This window comes from Triplophysa dalaica, chromosome 6 (assembly GCF_015846415.1).
Source record: "Triplophysa dalaica isolate WHDGS20190420 chromosome 6, ASM1584641v1, whole genome shotgun sequence".
NCBI lineage: Eukaryota > Metazoa > Chordata > Actinopteri > Cypriniformes > Nemacheilidae > Triplophysa > Triplophysa dalaica.
In genome coordinates this window covers 25079444-25087294 of record NC_079547.1, presented here as the reverse complement: position 1 = coordinate 25087294, position 7851 = coordinate 25079444, and positions in this window count along the sequence as shown.

Genomic DNA, 7851 nt, shown 5'->3' with positions numbered 1-7851 from the left:
AAGATCTCTGACTCTTTTTCCTCAAGTTAGTAACATTTTATGTCCTAGATGTAAAAAAAATTAGGTCTTATCTGTGATTCAAAGGATTTTAAATGTTTTTTTTAAACAAGAAATGACTGATCCTTGCCTAAATGAAGTCTCTACTTGCGGTCTACAGGACCGACAACCAGATATATTTCAGAAACGAAAAATGTCACAATTCAAAGAAATCCGAGTAAAATCCTCGTTTGATCTTCAGATTCACCCACGGCCTTGTAAAGCAGTCAAACACTCTTAAATCGCCCGTGGTTAAACTGATAGATAAATACAGAAATGCATTTACAGTCAATTAAAATGCGGAGGGCCGAGTGGAGAGATAACTTCAGAGAGTCGGTCTTTGGAGTGGGAGATTAGTTGAGAACAGAATTGCTGTGCGTTATGTTGTACACAAAGCACTTGACATCCCGTCCACATTCGTGACACGGCCCGTAGTCGTCCCTTTGCATAAGCACATTGCAATTAACCTCCAGCTGTATGAGGTCAAACGAAAGCAAAAACACTCCAAAAACATTATTGTCCGTCGTGCTAACTTTATACCAGCTTTTCTTGATGACTTCATTCTTAGCTGTAGGGTTTCACTTAAAAGTGTGGGACACCAACATTTACTTGAGAAACTCTCAGATAAAAAAAGTAAAATGCTGTAAATGAATATCTATAGTAAGCAATTCCTTTTGAATTAAGGTCAAATTTCAAATATTAAAATATGATCGCGATTAATCGCATCCAGAATAGAAGTTTAAATATTATAGGTGTGTACTGTGCATATAACCTTTGTGTTTATTATCACTCCAGAGACATATTAAATATAAACATATTAAATATAAAAAGAAACAAAATATATAATAATATAAAAATAAATTAAATATGGACCAGAAACATATTAAATATAAAAATGTATAAACGTTTAAATATAATTTAAGTTATTGGTAATTATCAATGATTGAAACCCCCAAATATATATATATATATACATTTATGTGTATATTTTTGTATTTATAAATACAAAATTGATATACACAATGCACGGACACATATTATGTAAACACAAACTTATATTCTGGATGCGATTAATTGTCAGCCCTAATCACACTATTTATCATTTTTGTCAAGGTGTATATTGATACTTTGAGTATACTTATGAAGCGTCTTATGACTAATTTTGACATAAATCTAATGCACAAACACTCCAATATGAGATGGCGTTCAGAACTCATTCTACTTTTAACAAAAGCTGTGTAAACCCATAAAATGTGTCCTGCTTGACATCACGAAGTGAATCGTAAAGTACATGATTCATAAAAATAAGCCACTTTCGATGTTTTGTATTAAATCGAGATGCTAGATGATGTTTTGAGCTCTAAACAGAGAAACAGAACTGCTGTGAACATAAAATATTTTTAAAAATCTGTGTTTCAGTAAAACCCTTTGCTTTCAAGCGGACATGCTGCCAGATCGTCTCCACCTGTGACGGTAAAATGAACAGGTGTCGTTTGAGGAAACCTTCCCGGGCGTCTGACTAATTGTAGGCAGATTGTAAGCAGATGTTGTTGACGGGGTGCCACTGCAGGCTGACAGGGTCTTGACAGGTCTCAGGTCAGCAACACGACGGAAAAACAAAAAAGTATCGAAGGCTTCTTTCTCGCCCCCCTCCCCTTCGCTGTCATGACACAACGTGACTATCTGTGACCGCACAGCTGTCGAAATCCATTCAGTGCGGCTGGCTGCAGCCCGGGGGGCGCAGGGCACCTCGCTCGCATGACTGCAGAGAGAAGACCAAAGCTCTCCTGTACACAAAGGTGTATGCGACATGCCATGACAAAACCGAACGGCCTGCGTGTGCAATCCCTTTATGGCGCTCTCTTAGTGTGAAATTCACCACTGAGGGCGGAGGCTTTACATCTTCTCAGATACGACGCTGTATTGAGTACAGACGCGAGCGTTTCAAAAATGATTTGAGCAATTGGGGAGGGTTTTAGTCTGGTCATTTTAAACCTTTAAACAGTAAACGGTGAAAGAATAAATCTCATAGACATGCGCAAGTGCATTGTCATGGTTTGGGATTGTACTTCAATTGGTGTAAAATTATGTTTACCTTTTTATAAACATCATATTTTAAATACTTATCTATTTAGAATCTAGTGAGAATCACCATTGAGAATGACAATTACAAAATCTCAAAAGTTAAACATCTGATGCATTACAGTTTATTTTTAATGGGACCTGAACATGGTTTGGTGAAGCTGAGAAATTCTCACATTTGCAAAAACATCTAAAGGGATAGTTCACCCAAAAATGAAAATTCGGTCAGCCTCAGGTTATTCCAGACCTGTATACATTTCTTTGGTCTGTTAAACACAGAAGAATGTTTAGAAGAATGTTAGCAACTGGAGCTGCAATTTGTAGCTCTCTATCGCCATCTCTGTCTGAAATATAAAATCGCAGGTTGCATTACATTTCTTGTTGAAGTCAGATTAGGGTGAAACTGACCCGAAAACTGATTATTAAAATATGAATAAAATATAATGTAAATTTAAAATTAAAATTATTTTTAGATATATTAAATTTTACATTTAAAAACCTAAACTTAATAAGAAATGTTGCCTTAGCAATAAGGTCAAATAAGCACTAAAATTATTAAATAAATTATTGAATAAAATTACCTAAATAGCAAAGATTTCCTAATTTCCCTGAAAGTCGCTTTGGATAAAAGTGTTAATGTAAAAGATTAATGTTAATGTAAATATAAATAAATACTAAAATGACAAAAGCACAATTGCTGCAAATTCTAACAATAAAAAGTTAACAAGGCTTAAAACATAAAAAATTTCTTCAAAATATTGTTCCAAACACAGATCTTCTTATGTATTTGCTCAATTACAATTTTTTGCCGGATTTTAACACAAAACTACATATTGAAGCTAGATACTGTATATATAATAGTAGCTTTCATGACATTTGTGCCAGTGGCTTCAATTCAAACGGATTGCTTTAAGCATCCTCCCTCTCTCCTCACCTGTGGCCGAGTGTCTTATCTCTGTGTGTTGAGCTGGACTCAGAACCTTCCGTCTGGAGGGAGACGGTTACTTTAACACAATTCCCTTCAGCTTCTCAAAGGATTTCGGTCTCTGGATGCCAAGAGTGTTTAAGTGAAAGGTCAGCTGAAACAATTATTATTTTAACATTTTTGCAGCAATCTCTCATATTCTTCCTCTCTATACTCGCTTTATGCTGCCAGCTGGAGATGAAATAATCACATAATGACATCCTGTCAGTTTGCCATCGCATTAATCCGGACATAAACAGAGCTATCGACAGGGCCATTTTTAATGAAAGGCAACCAGAAGAAAGGCCAGGCGGCTGTAATTGTTCTAATTTGGAGCGGATCGATGGTTTTGGCAGAGCACAAATCACACGGCTACACAGGCATATAAAAGCCGCCTGTCACACAACCCCCCCGCCCGCTGCCAGACGCTCATTCAATGCACTTGGCACGGGGCAGGACCGGCCAAGGAGGTGCGCCATGATTTTTACTTCTGCGTTCAGACCGAACAGCTTTCATGGTGTTCTAGAGTTCGGTGGCGTCTTTTAACTCACATCACCAATGACAGCGCGTGAAATTAAAACACTGAACTCGACTTTATCAGAACACAACACTTCACACTTTTACTATTGCAAATTCTACAATGTGACCTTTCACGCCGTTTTGAAAGATTCATTTTGCACTTAACCGGCGGTGATTGATCAAGCAACCCATAAAAAAGAAAAACCACAGATGAAGTCTGCAATCAAAAGTCAATATTATTGAAGATCTCAATATGAACTCAAACCTTTCTCATCAGATCCAGATGATTTGACCTCTACAATCTACATTCATTTTACACCTCCACACTCTTGATGCGTTTCAACAATTAATTTGATTCTCTTTTTATAAAAATTTTAGGAGAAGTAAAATGGCGACTCCTCTCATCATCATTATTTGTATCACTCGGCAATGCGTTTTGAATCTTATATTTTGTATATGATTTCAATGCATTGCATGCAAATTTCCACATCAATATTTAGCGAATGTTCTCAAGTTTATATGATTACAATCATCGTACTGTTACGCGGTCTGCTACGCTCGAGTAAATTGACGGCGTCTGAAATTGTAAGGAAAGGAAAACCTCTCTCATTAGCCCCAGTTTCTCAGATACATTTAATTAAATCTGAAGTACCCACAACGTTAATTGCCTATTTCAAAGAAGCACATATGGTGTCAGATTGAAAATGCTGAATGGAATCCAAAGTTATGACGCATTCCAGCCCAGCGCAGCAAAACGCCTTAATGTCACAGCCTAACACAACTGCAGGTGTTCCACAATTAGAGGAAATTGAGTTTCGCCTATTTATTCAAATGAGTTTAGAATCGCACCTCTGCGAATATGCTTACCTGGGCGAAAGGCGGCGGGTTTTATTTAAATGTCAAGAGTGAGGTGTGGATGATATAATGAAGGGAATACATTTACATTTAAAATGGCTTCTTACATCAGCAGGAAATTAAATCATGTTCGAGTCCTTGTTTCTGGATGACTGAAGCAAAATTGAGATAAACTATAACACACTTATGCTCAAGATCTCTGGTGAACAAAAATAAAGCAGAAATGTACTTTGTTTGTTTTGTATCTTAGTGCATTTCACCTTATTTACTGATATTTATCTTCTGCGCAACATGGTTCGCAGATTCAAGATCCAAATGTTGCTCGGCTGGTTCTGACAAATCTGTCATCTTCAAATGCAAAGAAAAGCGATACTTACATTTCTTTCTTGACAAAAGTTACCTTTGACCACATTTGATGGGTCCTGATGGTGAGGATGAACAAACCCACAACCCTAAAAATTCAACTTGATGCTCGACGTCAGAGACCAGGCCATGGAGTCTTTTCACCCGGACCAGCAACATATTAAAGGGACAGTTCACCCAAACATTCTGTCATGTGGTTATAAGCATTCTTTCAAATATCTTGCTCTGTGTTCATCAGAACAAAGAGATTTATACACATTTGGAACAACTCGAGGGAGAGTAAACAATGACAGAATTTTCATTTTGGGTGAACTGTTCCTTTAAGTTTATAGACGATGTTTATGGACTTCCATATCTCTCTCCTGTAACGTGTCCTGTAATTCTACATATAATCTCGACTTTTACACCGTCTCATCCCAAAACTTCTACAGGTTTTAATTGTACCTTTCAAAATGTGCTCATCTCACAAAAAACATGTTGATGCGTGTATTTCTTCACGGGGAAACAAGGCTTATTAAAACACGCTCTGCTGAGTCTGTAATTGGCAGGGTTTTCGAGAATAAGTTGGCAGAACCCGTGCCAAGGGGAGGGTGGGGATGATGCTATAGAGAACTGGACTATTCCTAGATCTAGAGAAAGAACATTCAGACAGACTCTCAGCGACTGGTCATCAGCGACTGGTCAATATGTATTGTATACAAGAACTGTTGAAGGAAAACATGTTTTATCATGGCAGTTTTAACAATCATCCACGTGTTTCCCTATCATGTTATTGATGGCTCATGTTTATACATTTACCACTGACAATAAGACCTATAATGTATCAACCAGTTTTTGTTATAATATTGTAAATGTAATATATTATTAGCACCATAAAAAGTTATTCAACAAACTTAATTAAATTAAGGTAAACTTTTGAAAGTATTATTTATTATCTTGTTGAATGAACCTAATTTTTTTAAGTAGTATGATTAAATTAATTTGTGTCATATGCAGATTTGAAATAAAACCATTACAAAACCAAATTTTATCAACTAGATTATTTAATGAACGCACTCAAGATTTGTTTTATATATTACCTTGTTAATATTAATTAGACAATGCTTAATTTATTTTATTCCAATCAACTCAAGAAAAATGCATATGAAGGACTGTAAGCGCCCACGATCTCACCAACAGCAACGCTTTTCTGAACAATGGTAACCACAAAACTCAAAAATATAACAAACTCTTCAAAACCTTAAAGATAAATGAACATTAAACACTAACAAGTGTTTATTTTGACAGAAAAATGCATAAAATAACACTTATTTAAGAAAACAACTGTCAAAATGCAGTTATACGCAAAGTATGCTGGGAAATATAAGTCCTCTGCCCAATTTTTTTATGTTAACACAACACATTAAAAATCATGTTGTGACCAAATTTTCCAAAAGTTGTGTTGATTTAACTTAATCAAGTTAAGTAAATTGAACAAGCAGCAAAAATCTTTTTTTGAGTGAGTGGACAGAATTGTTATTTAAAAACTGAAAATAAACACTGATCTACACTCTTAAATATAAAGGTGCTTAAAAGGTTCTTCATAGCGATGCCACTGGAGAACCATCTCTTTCTTCCTTTTTTATAATCTTAAGAACCCTTTTTCTGTACACTGTGAAAACTGAAAAGTTGATTTAACTTAAGTTTCAAGGCAACTCGCTGCACAGCTTTTTTGAGTTTACTCAACTTTTAGCCAAGTATTTTACCTAACTCAATTAAATGAGTAATGTCACATAACTGTCAATTGAAAGAAAATAGTTGAACCAACTTCAAATAAATATGCTACATTAAAATTTCTGAGTTCACTCAACTATGGACTTTGTTGACCCAACTCAAAACATTATGTTTTATATAACGTTAATATATATTTGTTCTATTATTATATACACATTCTATTCAATATATATATAATATACACACTTTACTTAAGTAACTGCTTCAGTTATTTGTGTTTTAAACATTATAGTCGTGACCTCACTGCGTCATTTACTTCAGACTTCAACACTGACCACATGAGCCTCAAACATGGTGAACATGGTAAAAATCATCAAACATCATAAAACATCATATAGTTAAAAAAATAACTCTAAATACTAAAGGTAACTTACTATGACAACAAAAACAAAAAATATAGCCAGCAAAATCATTATAATAATTTTAAACGGCGAATTGAAAATTCTCCAATGCATGCTTGGGACTTTCAAACACTAGAAGAGTTTTTAGAGATTACACAGTTTGGCAAGTTGGTCTAACTTCTTGACGAACTTTGGACAATCACTCAGATATCTAAGTAACGTCAACAAAATAATCTTTGTTGGTACCACATTTAGACTAATTTTGTTCAGCATACTCAGAATAACACATTCTTCTTTGTTCAAGTAACTTTATTATCTTTGTTGGGAGAATAATTTGAAGTTGTATTTTTTACAGCACAAATAACTTTTTGTGAAACAGAAAGGTTCTTCAGACGGTTCTTTATGATTCTTCTATGGCTTCGAAGCACCTTTCGAAGCACTTTTTCTGAAGAGTATGAAAGAGTGAAATGTTTCTTATAAGCATACTTAAGATACACACTTTCATTAAGGTAAAAAGTGTCTTATTGATTGTTTCAGTGACTAAGGAAGTTTGCGAAGATGCAGCGAGCTTTTACGATGCGTTAATCCATGATCTTTAATTGGAAGTGATCATTTCTGATTATTACAAACCAACAGCAAATAAATGATGTAAAATGTTCATCAGCCATCCCATACGAGTCCCTCAATCTCATAAATTCACACGGAAAAAACACATACTTCATCAAGAATCTCTGGCAATAATCTAGCATCGATGGGAATTCTTTCTGAAACAAGAGCGTTTCATAATGGTCTCATGGCTGAAGTGGATTAGAAAGGTTATTGGTTTGGTTCGTCATCAGCTCTGAAATGGCAGAACCTATTAAACAGTTTAATCTTTACTCTTTTTCATCAGTAATTACGCGATTAAAAGTTTGAAGT